General features: G+C 43.6%; 1 protein-coding gene across 1 annotated transcript in view; it reads left to right on the plus strand.

The window, feature by feature from the left end:
- Window positions 1-16,542, plus strand: part of cyp7b1 (cytochrome P450, family 7, subfamily B, polypeptide 1) — a 203,536-nt gene that overhangs the window by 89,750 nt on the left and 97,244 nt on the right. The window lies entirely within an intron of this gene.

The raw sequence follows: 16,542 nt of genomic DNA on the forward strand, positions 1-16,542 counted from the left end.
TTGGTGCGCGATGTGAAACAAGCCTTGCTTCAGTGGGAGGGGATCTACTTAAGGTGCAAAGGTTATGACAAAACATTGTTGTTGTTACCACAACATAGGTGTTGGGGAATCCCGCAGTGTTGTTGCCTGGCAACAGAACCATATTGGGAAAGCTGACTGGTGAGAAGAGGCCAAGGTTATTTTTAAAAATGTCCTGCACTTTGAAGTAGGTATGGACCAAGAGAGTGGGCTCAGGATTAATGCACAGACTATTTGTGTAGTACTCATATGACAGTTATACAGTTCAATGGTCAATTTAGAACATAGAACATTACAGCACAGTACAGGCCCTTCAGCCCTCAATGTTGTGCCGAGCTACGTCCAATCCCAAGATCAAGTTATCCCACTCCCTATAATTCTGGTGTGCTCCATGTGCCTATCCAATAACCGCTTGAAAGTTCCAAAAGTGTCCGACTCCACTATCACAGCAGGCAGTCTATTCCACACCCCGACCACTCTGAGTGAAGAATCTACCTCAGACATCCCTCCTATATCTCCCACCATGAACCTTATAGTTATGCCCCCTTGTAACAGCTACAAAGGAAATAGTCTTTGCACGTCCACTCTATCTATCCCCCTCGTCATCTTATAAACCTCTATTAAGTCACCTCTCATCCTCCTCTGCTCCAAAGAGGAAAGCCCCAGCTCCCTCAACCTTTCCTCATAAGACCTACCCGCCAAACCAGGCAACATCCTGGTAAACCTCCTGTGCACTCTCTCCAATACTTCTACATCTTTCTTTAATGACATTTCAAGTTTTATCTACCTCATCCTCCCCCCAACTTTCCAACATTGGGTCTCCAGATCAGACTGAATGTGAGCCCCCACCCACCGCCCCATCTCCCCACTCCCCACTCCAGAGGCCACAAGCAGCACCTACAGATTTGTTTGATGTGCTTGGTGTGGTGACAAGCTTGCCTGCAACTGGGTTAATACCAGTGGTGGCGGGATGAAGCCCTTAAGTAATTGCGTGTATAAGGGCTTCAACTTGTGGCAATGTAGGAAGGCTGATATGGGTTTTCTTACCCTGGACTTAATTTTGGCAGGGGTGGAAGTTGGAAGTTGGCAGGGTGTTCGCATGCACGCTCCCATCCAATTAAATGTCCTCCCCACCTCCAAAACATCATGAGAGGGCGTAACATTCCATCCAACATGCACATGTCCAATTTCTGTCCAATTTCAAGGTTGAGAACTGATACCGTGGGTTACTAATCATTTGGCAGGTTATGTCCCATAGAAAACATCTGAGTAGAAGGATTGATAAGAAAAATGCGTGAGTATATTCAGGAGCATCTTTGCTGTAAAGATAGTCCGTACATATTAGTTTACTTCTGGTGTATTTACAGTTATATCACAGGAAAATAATGCTGTTTGGATGAATTAGTTCTGCCCGCTGCCCATTAGATGCATCAGTGTCAGGAAGTGGAAATGCAGAAGAGCTGGAGACTGCCAGAATCTCCTGGGTGGAAGGTGCTGGGATGGCTTCCAGTGCTTCCTCCTCCTCCTTCAGGGTACCTGTGGGCCCTGGGACACGGGCAACTGGAGTTCACTCCAGTAGCTTATGTGTCACTTGGCCTTGCAATCGTGGAGGCCCTTCATTGTCTGCACCACAATGCGTGAGCCCTCAGCAATAACTCTGTGAATCTTGAGCAAAGCTCTGGAGTCCCTCTGGAATTGCCCACTGTGTCTCGAGCTTGCTCCCAGGGCCCTCAGTCATGGTCCTCAGCAACTCGGCCATGTCTTGGACCCTGCTACCAATAGGTACCAATTCCTACCCCAGGCTTTCCATTGCAGTCGCCACCCTTGCAGTGTTGGCCTGGGTGCCTAGCAATGCTGGCACCATTTCCTGTGCCTGAAGACTGCGGGAGTCCTCCAAGCAGCTTTGCAGTTGCCAGAATGTCGCTGACATTCCCTCATGCAATCCCCTGCTCTGCCTCTGCATCTCCAGCAGTTCTGGGAGAACTTTTTCGAGTGGCTCTGTATTTGGCTGGGGGCCAGCTGTTTCCTTGGATCCGGCAGACCTCTGCCTGTTCGATCCCTTGGACCTTCCTGTCTCCACCTGATGTGCATTAGCAGCTATGTGGTGTTCATCAAAAAGTGACCCCGAAGCCTGCCTGCTAATGCCACCCACCGAGGTGCGTGTCTCTGCGCTGGTGGGTGATGCGGATGACACCTGGATGGAGCTCTCCATGGAGCCTTCCACCGAGGTGCCAGCCGGGGGCCAGGGTCACTGACTCCTGAAGACACAGCCTCATCAGATGTCACTCCAACAAGACAAAACACGTGGTGCAGTGAAAGAGAGGGACAAGTATCAGGGCAGCTTGGAACTTACTTGGGAAAAGTCCTATGGATGGAGGTTTTGGGGATCTTCACTGCCTCACAGTAACTCCCAGCTCGGGTGCCCCCCAAGAGCTCCATCATGTGCGCCTCATACAGGGTTAGGAGAGACAACTCCCCTATCTGACTTCTCCCACTCTCTTCTGTTTTGGGCTATCTTCTCCTTCGGAGAGAAATAGGGGGATGATTGAAAGCCTGATGGCAGATGAGTCCAGGGGCCAGTGAGGTGAGGAGTGGGTACAGGATGGCCCACCTCTCCTCCACGGTGTCTAGCAGCTGTCCTAGGCTGGTCTCTGCACTGCCACCCTCCTGGTGTGCCTGACTGTGAGTGCAGTGGGAGCGATTAAACGCAGCTCCCTCTTGTTAACAGAACACAGCTGCAGTCAGCTCGGGTGACTGCACACCTGGGGATTCCATAACACCGAGTTTCAGCTGGAGGCTGCGTCAGTGCACTCAGAATAAGATTTCTCACTGTAATGACAATTAGGGCACGATCCGACTGGTCATTCAGGCCCGGTGCTGCTGCAGTGAGGTTGAAGACTTTGACGCCTAGCCAAATCTCTGTTCATTGCAGCGGGATGAGAAAATCCCACTGGTGTGAATGGCCATAACTTAGTTTTTTGGGGGGAGAATTTGGCCCCTGGTGTCTAGTTCGATGCTAGGTGGTTCGTCTGGTTTTATTCATGGACTGTTTTGCCGTGGTTTGCTAGATCATGGTAAGAAGTCTCACAACACCAGGTTAAAGTCCAACAGGGTTATTTGGTAGCAAAAGCCACTAGCTTTCAGAGTGCTCGCTGCTCCTTTGTCAGGTGAGTCAGAGGCAGCGAGCGCTCCGAAAGTTAGTGGCTTTTGCTACCAAATAAACCTGTTGGACTTTAACCTGGTGTTGTGAAACTTCTTACTGTGTTTACCCCAATCCAACGCCGGCACCTCCACATCATTGCTAGATCATGTCTGAGGACAGTTAGAGGTCATGTACATTACTGCGTTTCCTGAGTCACATATAGGCCAGACGGTAAAGGCAGCGGATATCCTTCCCTAACAGACATTGGTGAACCAGGTGGAATTAGTTTTAGATTATCCTGCAGTTTCATTATATACTAGCCCTTTCCTCCATTGTTTAATTAATTGAATTTACACTCCCCAGCTGCCTTGGTGCAATTTGAACTCATGTTTCTGGATCATTAGTCCAGACCTCTGGATTACTAGAGCAGTAAAATAACCAGCATGCTATTGTGTGCAACTGAAATCTTTTAAAGCACTTAAGTTTCAACAGAATGAAAATTAGTTCCTGACTAGGGCACAGATAGGACAGACACTGTTTATTCTCAGCTACAGAACAAGCATCACCGTTGAAACACTATTCAGCCTTAATGGTATTTCAATGTCAACAAGGGACAAAAACCACTACAAATTATGTTACAACCTTGATATCTAGAATGTTTATAGTTTAGAAAGTTTTTGTTTTGTCAATCCTAATTGATAGAGACTGCAACTCATTGGCTTGAATTATACTTATTGTTTTGCTTCAGTTGTGTTTTTATTTAAAACCTTGAACATGCTCCAGTAATACTTAGCCACATCGTCGGTATCTCATGTTCTCTTCGAATGCCCAACTGTCAAACAACTTGATGCCACTGTCTCAGCCTTCTAGCTGGCTGAGTTGACTTACTGTTAGTTAGAATTGGTGTTCAGTATGGGGCTCAGGGTCCTCTACTGTTTTTGCCTGTCCACAACTTAGCTTTGACCTTTCCACATATTTTACAGCTATGTTCACAGATTATTCATGTCTATTTTACACATTTATTACTTTCTATTTTGTATGTTTTTGACCAGAAGAAAATATCCTTCAGTTTTGTTCCAGTGACCTGAAACTAAAATGTTTTATTTTCCCACAAATGCTACTACAATCCCCGGATTGTATGGCGTGAGGATTTCTACTTTATCTGCTGCATACACTTATTTATTTTGTGTTGAAGTATAATAGCTTTGCAACAGTTCATCCATCTCCTTGCTTTTGAAGCAGCTTTCTATCTAAATGTTTTCTGTCAGTTCTTCAACTTGTTTAGCACAGTTTTATTTTGGTCACTATTTAACCAGAAGGGCCACACTTTATTCGCTATGGCTTCTTATACATCAATTCATCTTTAGGGAGACCTAGGATTGTATTTTCAGAAGGAAGATTATGGGGGTGAATCTCCCAAAAAAATTCAAAGTGTTACACTTGTGTGAAAACTGGAGTAAATCACGTTGGTTTTATCAGTGGGAGTTTAGAGAAGAATTTCCCACACTCTGTGCACTGCCGTGTGCCTCGGTGTGAATCATATAAAAAAAACCATGGGGTGAGGCCTATTCCTGCTGGAGAGGCTAATTGCTGGCCAGCCCTGTAACTCCCTCATTGCTGGTCATACGGCCTGATTGTTAACCTGCTGAACATGCCTGGGCCCAGCCTTGAACCCTGACCCTCACACTGAAGCCCCAAACTCTCTTCCAGCCTCCACCCCCGCTACTCTTCTGCAGTGCCGACCTTCCCCACCCCCACAGCCCCAACACCCACCAGAAGGCTGCCACCTCTCCCCACCCTGCTGGCCAGCCCTGATCACTGGCCTTTCTCCTGCCCCCACTGACCCTGACTGCAGAGTGGCTACAGACCTCCCACCCTCACCGACCGCCACGCTCACTTGGCAATGCCCAATGGGCAGAACCTGGGCTGCGTGGCTGATTACTACGAGAACAACTACGTCCAGACCCAAGACAAGAGAAAGGCCCTTGAGGAAACAAAAGCATTGGCATTTTCCTCTTGGGCAATGCCAAGGGGAAAGGGGCCAGGATGGCACTGTCAAGGTGCCAATGCCCAGAGAGCACCCCCCACCCCACTCCACCGCCTTGTCTCAAGCCTATGGAAGGTCCCAATTGCCTTCCCTTCACTCTAGCGTGGTTGGGCCATAGCTTCCCGCAAGTGGAGAGTTGCTGTAAACTTACTGGAGTGTAACACTCCTGCTGGTAAGGGGAAGGCTGGCAGGCCTGGGACTGAAGTCTCCGAGCCTATTTCTGGCGTGGAGCTGGCGGCGCTTGGAGACGTGCTCGAATCCAGATGTCCAGCACGGATCTTGCTAATCCGGTACCGCCTAAACCCCCTGGATGGGAGAATCGCCCTCATTAAGTTTAAAGTGTAAAATTATATGTTCCATGTTGTTGCAGATGCATCCTGACATTTATCACCTCCCAGGTTACAGATTTTCAGGTGATTTTTATTTTGACAATTATCACCTGTTTGAAGGGCAACACCAGCATGCATTGGTTCAAAGTTAGGGGGGATGAGACTGAAGAGTTTTATGCCAGTGACCTGCTCTTAAGATCATGTTGTACTTTGGCAAGTAAAGGAAACGACTTTCCAACGCATTTAAAAGGAGAATTCCCATTTGAACTTTTGGATGTACAAGTGGTTCTGAGACTGTTATGACGATTTATGAAACCACTTACTTATTTTTGCATGATTGTAAAGTCATTCTATATTTTAAGAAACCTTACGTAATTGTAATCATCTGTTGTGACAGTGTTGCCATTCTGAAAAACAAAATAGGTATGGGTGCCTTATATTGTCCTGGCAAGCAATATTGTTACAGCTGTAGCTGAAGTTGGTGTGGTGTCAAGTGTTGTATATGCTGACACCTGTACATAGAACAGTGATCAAGTCACTTCTTGTGATGGCAGTTTGACCATGTAGACATCTGGTGGTGGCCAGGAACATCAAAGAGGCGCATTTTTAACTTGGAGTAATGGACTGATAATCCCGCTCAATAAAAATGCATCATTTCTTTTGTAGTTCTCTTTGAATTGTTTAAAGGACTATGGGGAGGAACCAAAAGTTAAAATTCACATAAAGGCACAAGGCAAAAGCAAATGAATGTATGGCTCAATTATGCACTTTTCACCACCCAAAAGAAAGCACATCAATTCAATTGCAATTGTAAAGTCTTTCCATTAAAAGTTTATTTTAATGAGTTTCAGTTTTTTGTCTGTTTTTGTTCTTTAATTGATGCTGGTTACTTCAGGCTTTACCCAATACAGACACAAGACAGATTGTCCAGCCTCACCACTATTGTGAAGAGCTGATGGAGTGAAATGGACCGTATGGTTGAAAACTGAGCAAGATATTTAGCGCCAATAAATAAAGCTTTAATTCGATTGTTCAGTCTGTGTTAGTGAAAGGCTTTTTATTAGCATGAATCTTGGGCTGTTTGAGGCCTGTGAACCTAAAAGCCTCTCATTGCCGAGTGCCTCAAAGAGTAGTCAAACAGATAAAATCAGTCAGACATGTAACAATCTGTCCCTTCTAATGAAAACAACTTTTGTCAATTGCACGCATTAAATTTTGTTGGCCCTTTTTCTTCTCTTGTCAAGTGGATGCATTTTTGAGCGCACCGTCTGTCTTCATTTCTAACGTTTTAGAAGCTACCCAATGCTTTTCTTTAAGGGGATTTAACCATAGGGCTGTGCTAAGTACCAACCAGTCTATGAAATCGTATTCATTTCCCATTTGGATTTCTTACTCATTTTTAGATTTTCAAATTTTTAGAAGTCTATTGTGCTTTCCAGTGAAGTTAAAATAAATGTAATCTGTTCTCTGGTAGTGCTTCATATGAAGCAACAGCAATTTGAAGTGTTTCTGTCCAAACATTTCCAGTTTGTAAACATACCGAGTTGGTTTCTCGGCTTGATTCTGACAAGCTGCTGACATTTTTGTTTGAGGTGCTGTAGAGGCACATGACCAGGCAGCACAGGCTGTGTGTTGTCAGTTCACAAGCCTTCACATTGCACATCATAAAACTTCAATCCCTGCACACAGCATCCGTGCTGTTTGCAATGCCAAGATCTGACCAATTTGATTTATTTCTGCACCCTTCCCCAGCTTAAAGACACACTAATTGAGAAGGAAATAAAGCACTCTTTAAAACATTTAGCACCGACAGCCAGCAAGAAGTGGGTGTTTAAAGCAATCTACAGCATTTAATCCACTTTATAAATTCTGTGCTTTTATACTAAGATTTTCATGTTAACTGTTTGTACTAAACCCTGTCATATGTAATCTGTTTTTCTCTTCCACTGAGTGCGTATACAAAAGTGTTTCAGCAATAAATCTTAGAGAATTGTTGGTTTCAACTTTCTGTTCAGTCAATGTATTGATCACTAATAAAGTTGGTAGGATGAATGTACATAGAAAACACCTGAGTGAGGAGCCGGTTAAGAAATATTTTTATAAAGATCTGCATGTAACAAAATTGTAAACCTGTTCGTAACAAATTCCTTTATGATTTTATTGCAAAAATGCAGAAAAAAAATCGCATCATACCTGTTTAAACCAAGTAATGATAGCAATTACCTACATCACTGAAGGTAGTTTTTGCCTATTTGTTAGTTTGTCTGTAAACAAGATATCTCCAAAACTAATGGATTTGAGGAAGAATGGATTCCTACTTAGCAATGATGTAGATCTGGATTCTGCATTTTTTTTATAGAATCTGTTAACGTTGGGATTTATTTTAAAAGTTGTGGGTTGAATTATTTAGAATGTTATGAATTGTCTCAGTGGCTATGGTGGAATTCATTACAGCTATCAAAAGATGAGCAGAATTTTCAGCACAGTTTGTTGGATGGAGATTGGCCTGAAGCCTACTCAGTGAGATGGAAGATCTTAATTAAGTATATTTTTCTTTAAGCTTTGTTGTTACAAAGCATCAGCCAGGCAGAGCGCTCAAGGAAGAGCTGCATAATTGTAATAACATTGAGCGTGGCAAAGGTATACACTCCACTGAGTGCTCTCTTCACTTATGTTACTTGGAGCTACAAATTTATTAGGTTCTATTGTAGCTAAGAATAATAATTTTAAACCCTTAAGTTTTATCTGCTCATTTTAACCTGGTATTCAATTTGTCAGGAGTTTTACTAAAAATTCTCTGGTGAATCAGTAATCACATTTGAGTGACTTTGGGGTTTATTTGCATGGGGGTTGGTCCACTTGTTTACTGTAACTTTGTAAGAGCCTTGATAAAGTGACACTAACACTGTTTTTATAGGATTTTCCTCAAATTACGACAGGCAAGCAGAAGAATCCCTCAATTCATCCCCTTTGTATCCCTAAGTGAATATGGTTGCTCCGAAAATTCATTTAGGGACAATTTCTTGGTTGAAAATCCTGCATTGTAGATTGTATCTGTGGTTGATGTTGAATTTTGTATTGGGATATATTAAAGTGAATGAAATAAGTTTCTGGAGCTCAGGATTGTATTACTGCACATTAGTTTTTGAAAATAGAATTCCCTTTTCTCTACATTAGTTGCTTCTTAAGCTGCTGTCAGATTTTGTGCTTAAAAGTATTCTTTTAGGTTGTTAGGATGTACTTGAAGGTCTCGTTAACCATCAGACCTTCACCTCAAATAAAGGGTGGAAGAGAGTCGAGAATGTTAAAGACAGAGAAGGTTACCCCAACAAACTCTGCTTGGTTCCGTCATCTTTGTAATGGTGGAGGATATAGAGGAGTTCATGTTTCCAGCCATGGAAAGCCTGGACACAACTAAAATTTAAACTGGAATTTCACAGGGCAGTTTAGGGACTGATTTTATGATTGACTTTTGCACAGATTCCTCCAAAATTAGGAAACCTGACAAAGAAAAGGAGCTGCCAGTTCCATGAGATGATTCCCTATTTCAGCAACACTCCCTGTGAACTAGATGTGGGATCGATTCCTCTGGCTCCTCAAGAAAGCGTTATGTGTTTTCCTCCTCCTTCCCTTCCTCTCTGCCTTCTTGTTGCTTACTTCCCACACCCCTTTATTCCAACTCTTCCCCCACCCATTTGAATCCATTCCCAATTATTGGGTCACTCTGAACTCCAGATCTCCAGGGACTACCCTTAAAGTTGGATCCTTAAAGTATCCTTAAAGACTATCCTTAGTTTCCTGCTACTAGTGTTTCAAAGCTAGCTAAACTGTCATTTGTTTGGCTGCTGGGTGGGAATGGAGCTAAAACTAATGTTAGTGGTCCTGCCATTAAGTTTGGGCTCTTGGGCAGCTTTCAGTTTCCCCATCACTTTTCCCACCACTTCCTAAATATCTGGACTCAATTATCATTAAAGATTCAATTGTATTAATGCATTTAAATTAACATAATTTTATTGACAGATTTTGAAAGTGAGCAGTAATAATTGTCCTCCCGTGTATTTTAAAAAAAACAGTTCTGTCAAAGGGATAAATTAAAAAAATCAGTTCTTAGAAGGTCTGTTATTTGAATAATTCAATAAGAATGCCAAGGGAGCAATGCCCTCACATATCCTCTTTATTGTGATTACAACTTGTCTCTTAATTCCAGATTAGCATGCCATAAAAGTGTTTTTAATTTTTACCACGTGGACGTTTTTTCCAAATTACAAGTGTTTCTTCACACTATTGAGAGAACATGGGAAATTCAGCACTCACATGGTTAATGGTGCAACTGAATGGGTGACTGCTTTGATCTGAGTTCTCCCTTTTACTTGTCTTGTCCATTGCAGTATTGGTTGCCTGGCAGTCATGTAGCTCCACTCATGTTGAGAAGTGTGTCTTTCAAACACCCCCTGTAGACATTGATTTGACAAACAATTTCTCTTGATTCTTTAGGCTAAGAAGCAAAGACAGTTCCATTTGGTTTGCAGGGACCTATGATGCCATGAACATGTCAGATTAAGCTCCAGTTTATTTTCTGTTTTGCACTTTTAAACCAACTTAACTGCATTTGTCTTTTTTTTTTGAGCTGTTCATTACCAACGCCACTATGAAGATCTCACTAGAGAATCTTGACAACCGGTAAATCAGAAACTTGCAGGTTTGCTAGTGGCTTACTAGTCAAAAGGTTATAAATTTTGCTTCATATCCCTGGGTTCACAAGATTGGACCCCAGGGCTGCCTGATGCTCAAATCCACCAGCCACATGTGTAATGAGGTTTGTCAGTGCTTGGCCGGGTTGTTAGATGTGGCACTCCATGGAAGTAAAGTTTCTTACCTCAGAGGGGTGAAAAACCGACTTTATCGTTCTTGCCCTGTGGCGAGTGAGCTTTCTGTTGCACTGTAATTGTTAAGGATTGTGTATATATGTGATAGAGGGTTTATTTGTTTTTAAATCATTTGTATAAATGCATTTATTTGGTTTTAAATCATGAATATTTCTTAACATTTTTAAGTGATCACTTATTTTTAGTTTTAATTGTAACTTGCTAATCGATGTTGCTTTAAAAACTTCAGTGTATTTGGAACAGCTAGCAGGAATAAAATCTGAGCGTACATCTTGATATCCTTAATACAATATTCTGACACCGTCTGATTCAAAAAAATCGATGGGCTTAATTTGAACTCCAAGGCTGTGGCCAGGGCAAGGACGGTATCAAGTGCCTGTGCCAAGGCCTAGTGAGATTGTAGCTCCCCAGCCTCATTTCCATATTCAGAGTTGGACTCCTGCCCAAACCTGGCAGAAATCATTGCATGGCCGGTGGGCACAGCAAAGGCAACTCTGGTGGCACACAACTCTTTGTCAGGAATCGTGGTCCGTAATTAACCAAGTCTCGGGAAAGGGAAGCCCGGGCAAAGGAGGATCAAAAACTCCGTACGGGGCCAGGAAGAAAAAGAAACAAAATAAATTTTAAAGAACCTAGGGCTACTCTGGCCTTAGCCACTGTTCTTGGCAGGTGTGACATGGTGGGACAGCTGAAAGAAGCTCTCTCACTCAGGTCACAGGCTAAAATGGTAAATTGAGCTTGCTGACATTGTATTGAAGAGGATATTGTTAGGAGTGTGGGTATCCTTGCTCCTGTAATATAAACGAGACAATTAAGGATAGGGAAGGAGTGGGTAAGTTGCTCGCTCCATTTTAACTGTGTCTGCTCCAAAGGGAGATAAAATCAAGGTCCAGGTACAGAATTTTTGTGATTAATACTCTGTGAATATAACAGTTAGTCCCATGATGTGTCCATGCTTCAAGGAGATTAATTATAAAACTGCTAGATTGTAAGACAAATCAGATTCTATCTAAACTTCTCTGATTTGCATCTATCTGATTCTGAATGTACAATTTGCTGCAGACTATAAACATTATAAAAGGATGTCAGTTTTAAATTTTGTCAACAGCAACATGGAGTTGTGATTTTTCCACAGGAATGGGAAACAGGAGCTTGGTCTGTTTTTTGGATCAGAAATCCAGCTCGCTGGGAAACCGATTAAAGTTCAGTTTTTGCATGGAGTTGCCTGTAATTGACACGGAGATCGGCTTCCCATCCATTTAGAACTAGTGGGGATGGGAAAAGAGGTGGGTCAAATAAAGTGTGGGACTTATTTAGATTTCTAATGGAAGCCATCACTCAGGGTAATGGTGTCCTCAGGGAGAAGTCTACAGTTTGAGCTGAGACTTCCATCTGTACCAGAGGGAAGGGCAGTTTTGCAGGGAGCCCCTGTATACATTAACACCAACCTGGATCTACTGCTTGAGGCTGTGAGGAAGAGGAGGGAGGTCCTCTTCCGAGATGGTGACAGAGGAAGCCATCTTGTCATGAGGTGGAGTAACTCTATCTTTAACTTCACTTCCCAGTCTCTGCCACCTCTTGCATCTCCCCGATGAACTGTCTCATTCCAGGTCGTCAACATACACATCGCTCTGAAGAGCCATGTTATGGAGAGCACACCGTGGTACCACAGTGAGTGACATGCTTGCAAGAAGGTATCGGAGGTTCCCACCTGACTGATCCAGACACTGGAACTGTGTCTTCAAGAGCTTCAATGGATATTCTACTGAACAAGTGGCATTGGATGCATCACCTCTGTGCCTTTATGTGGGGCTCCAAGAGCAGGATCAGTAACCATCTCTCCCTCCACTATCCCTTGTCCCCAAGGATTAGAGTGAATATCTGGGGCAGCCTGGACAAGCTGGCTGAGTTGGCAACTGCATGGCAGATGCAGTATAATGTGGATAAATGTGAGGTTATTCACTTCTGTAAACAAAACAGGCAGATTATTATCTGAATGACTATAGATTGAGAGAGGGAATTGTGCAACAAGACCTGGGTGTCCTTGTACATCAGGAAGTTAGCGTGCAGCAGGCAGTGAAGAAAGCAAATAGTATGTTGGCGTTCATAATGAAAGGATTCGAGTGCAAGAATAGGGATGTTCTGCTACAGTTATACAGGGCCTTGGTAAGACCATGCCTGCAATATTGTGTGCAGTTTTGGTCTCTTTATGTGAGGGAGGATGTTATTGCTCTGGAAGGACTGCAGCAAAGGTTGACCAGACTGGTTCCTGGGATGGATGTACAGCTAATAAGAAAACTATAGAAGATTACAGTGTGGATGGAGGCTGTTTGCCCCACCATACCAGTATCTGCTCTTCGTTACAACAATCTCAAACTGAACCTCCTGCTCTAATTTTCCAATAGATCTCTCTTTCATCTGTTTTAAATATTTATACAACTTATAAATATAAGTTGTATATTTATATTTCCCCTACTCTTCCCCTACTCCTTTTGGCAAAGCAGTCTGTGCTCCAGCAGCCTTTCAGCACAATTTTAATGGAGCAAACTCAGTAGGAAGCTGGTTGGATCCGACCAGTTGCCTGTCTTGTACCAGCTTCATTTTACTATTTTCCTCTTTCATGTTGCAGGATTTTGTTTCATATAAACACATACAATCGCCTACGTATACTCGAGAACAAAGATGGACCCAGCGCATAGCCTTGGGCACTCCCAACCCTCCTCCAACCTGAGTAACACCCATGCCTTATTCCATGCACCATCATCTTGACGAGGTCTAACGTTAAAGAAAATCATGTGCAGACTTCTACCAGGGTTTACCTGCCAGGTCCTGTAGTAAGTGTTGATTAGTGAACAGGCCAGTGAACACGGGAATCCCTAATCAAAAATCTGCACATACGCAATAGATGCATGAAGGTCATTGGACACCAGTGTTGGGACATTGGTGTCTTTAACATAAGAACATAAGAACATAAGAAATAGGAGCAGGAGTAGGCCATCTAGCCCTTCGAGCCTGCCCCGCCATTCAATAAGATCATGGCTGATCTGTCGTGGCTCAGTTCCACTTTCCCGCCCTCTCCCCATAACCCTTAATCCCCTCTCTTATCAAAAACCCATCAACCCGCGTCTTAAAAATATTTAGTGAGGCAGCCTCCACCACTTCAACGGGCAGAGAATTCCAGAGATTCACCACCCTTTGAGTGAAGAAGTTCCTCCTCAACTCCGTTCTAAACCGCCCTCCCTTTATCTTGAGGCTGTGCCCCCTAGTCCTACTGTCTTTTTTGAGCGGGAAGAGTCTCTCCACCTCTATCCTATCCATCCCATTCATCATCTTATACGTCTCAGTGAGATCTCCCCTCATTCTTCTAAACTCTAACGAGTACAAGCCTAGTTTATTCAGCCTCTTCTCATAGCTCAACCCCCTCAACTCCGGTATCAGCCTAGTAAACCTCCTCTGCACTCCCTCCAAGGCCAAAATATCTTTGCGCAGGTGCAGCGCCCAAAACTGCACACAGTACTCCAGCTGCGGCCTCACCAATGCCCTATACAGCTGCAGCAAGACCTCCCTACTTTTATATTCAATCCCCCTCGCTATGAAGGCCAGTATCCCATTCGCCTTCCTGACCACATGCTGCATCTATCTATGACTGAGATGTCCCCTTTAGGACTTTGGGGGTGGCATGGTGCCACAGTGGTTAGCACTGCTGCCTCACAGTGCCAGGGCCCTGAGTTCAATTCCCGGCTTGGGTTATGTCTGTGTGGAGTTTGCACATGCTCCCCGTGTCTGTGTGGGTTTGCTCTGGTTTCCTCCATAGATGTGCAGGTTAGATGGATTGGGCTAAATTGCCCCTTAGTGTCAGAGGAACTAGCTAGGGTAAATGCATGGGGTTATGGGGATAAGGGCCTGGATGGGCTTGATGGGTCGAATGGCCTCCTCCTGCACTGTAGGATTCCTTGATTCTTTGGTTCAGTATACCATCAGTTCATCCCAAATGAGGAATAGTCTGGAAACATGCCCTGAAAATAGGTTTCCCTCTTTTTCCCAACAGGGGAACTACACTGAATGAGGGTACCATCTTCATGATCACAGAAAGACAACTCTAAATTTTGCATTGGAATGTCAGAACACTTTTGAATCATCTCTAGAGTGACTGTCCAGAAAGAACAACAACAGTTGTATCACATGAGCTGCCAAGACTCCAAATTGACACCATCACCATCAGTGAGACTCAACTTCCTGGAGAGGGACAGTTGATGGGACAAGTGGGGGATTCACTTTCTACTGAAAAGAAAAGATTGATAATGACCCTCATATCCACAGTAAGAAGTCTCACAACACCAGGTTAAAGTCCAATGGGTTTATTTGGTAGTGCAAGCTTTTGGAGCGCTGTTCCTTTATCAGGTGAGTGGAGAGTTGGGTTCACAAACAGAGCATATATAGACACAGACTCAATTACAAGATAATGGTTGGAATGCGAGTCTTAACAGGTAATCAAGTATTTACAGGTACAGACAATGTGAATGGAGAGAGGGATAATGACAGTTTGAAGAGGTGTGAATTATTTGAAGCCAGGACAGTTAGGATTTTGGAAGCCCAGGCCAAGGCTGGGTCTGGGCCTGGGCCAGGGCCAAGCCTGACTGTCATTATCCCTCTCTCCACTCACATTGTCTGTACCTGTAAAGACTTGATTACCTATAAAGACTTGCATTTCAAACATTATCTTGCAATTGAGTCTGTGTCTTTATATGCCCTGCTTGTGAATCCAACTCTCCACTAGCCTGATGAAGAACAGAGTTCCAACAGCTCATGATACAAAATAAACCTGTTGGACTTTAACCTGGTGTTGTGAGACTTCTTACTGTGCCCACCTTAGTCCAATGCTGGCATCTCCACATCATGGCTACCTTGTATCCACAGAATTGCTTTTTCATCTGGAATAGGATCTTGACTGCATTGTTAGAATTCCCCAGTTGTATAAATGGAAGATTCATGACACTTCCCCCACTACTCAGCTACAACTTGAATGCCACCATCATCATTTATGCCCCAACTCTTGATTCTGATTAAGATGTTAGAGAAAAATTGTGTTCTGATCTTGATGAGCTGCTTGCTGCCATCCTCAAGAAAAGAAAATGTAGTTCTTCTGGGAGACTTTAATGCCAGGATTGGTCTTTTAGTTCAGATGGTCAGCATAGTTGGCGCAGGCTTGAAGGACAGAATGGCCTGTCCCTGTGCTTTAATTTTCTTTGGCTGTGACTCCACTGCCTGAAGTGGAACCATTAGGGAAAAATGGGATGGGAAAAGCCAGTGCCAGTGATATCCTCCTGCTGATGAAGTGCGCTCAGCATGATCTCATTATAGCAAGCACCCTCTTCTGCCAAAAAGGCAAATTAAAAAAGCATCTAGAGGCATTCTAGAACAAAGCAGGCAACTCCTAGATTGTCATTGTTCATGTCAAAGATCTAACTGACATCTGTATCCATCCAGGGGATTGCTATCTCCTGGACAGATCATTGACCTGTTTGGTGATGAACATCCACCTAACACACAGACATCACAAAACCCAAAAGTCTAAGAGGGAGAAGATCGATGTGTCTCAGTTCTGAAGCAGTCTGACTGATGTGCGGAACTCCCAAGTACAGCTTCATTACCAATCTGAAAATTCTTCACACAACTCCAATTCCAGAACAATGAGATCAAGTCAAGTCAGCTTTACTAGGCCCCTGTGTCCGGACAAGTATCGCTCGACAGAAATTATGATCAAGTATGTGATCTCTGGGAATAAAGAAGAGCAGCCTTCACTGCCTGGCAGAACAATCCAACACCTAACAATCTGACACCCAAAAATGACACTAGACAATGCGGGGGCATGTATGGAAAGAGAAAACCTGAAAGATCCAACATTATGCGAATTATTGTGACATGCAAAGCTTTTTTGAAGCCATCAGGGCCATCTTCGGATTGAAGTCGAATGGAGAAAATTCTCTTTGTTCACAGGATGGTGTGCTTCTTGTCTTATGGATGACATTGCCGCCTGTCAGAGTTGGAAAGAATTTTTTGAACAACTCCTCTGCTGTGGATCCACTGTGGCAGTTCTTACTCTGCAGGCTAAGCCTCGGT

The sequence above is a fragment of the Carcharhinus amblyrhynchos genome, chromosome 8, assembly GCF_965287045.1.
Source record: "Carcharhinus amblyrhynchos chromosome 8, sCarAmb.v2.hapA, whole genome shotgun sequence".
Taxonomy (NCBI): domain Eukaryota; kingdom Metazoa; phylum Chordata; class Chondrichthyes; order Carcharhiniformes; family Carcharhinidae; genus Carcharhinus; species Carcharhinus amblyrhynchos.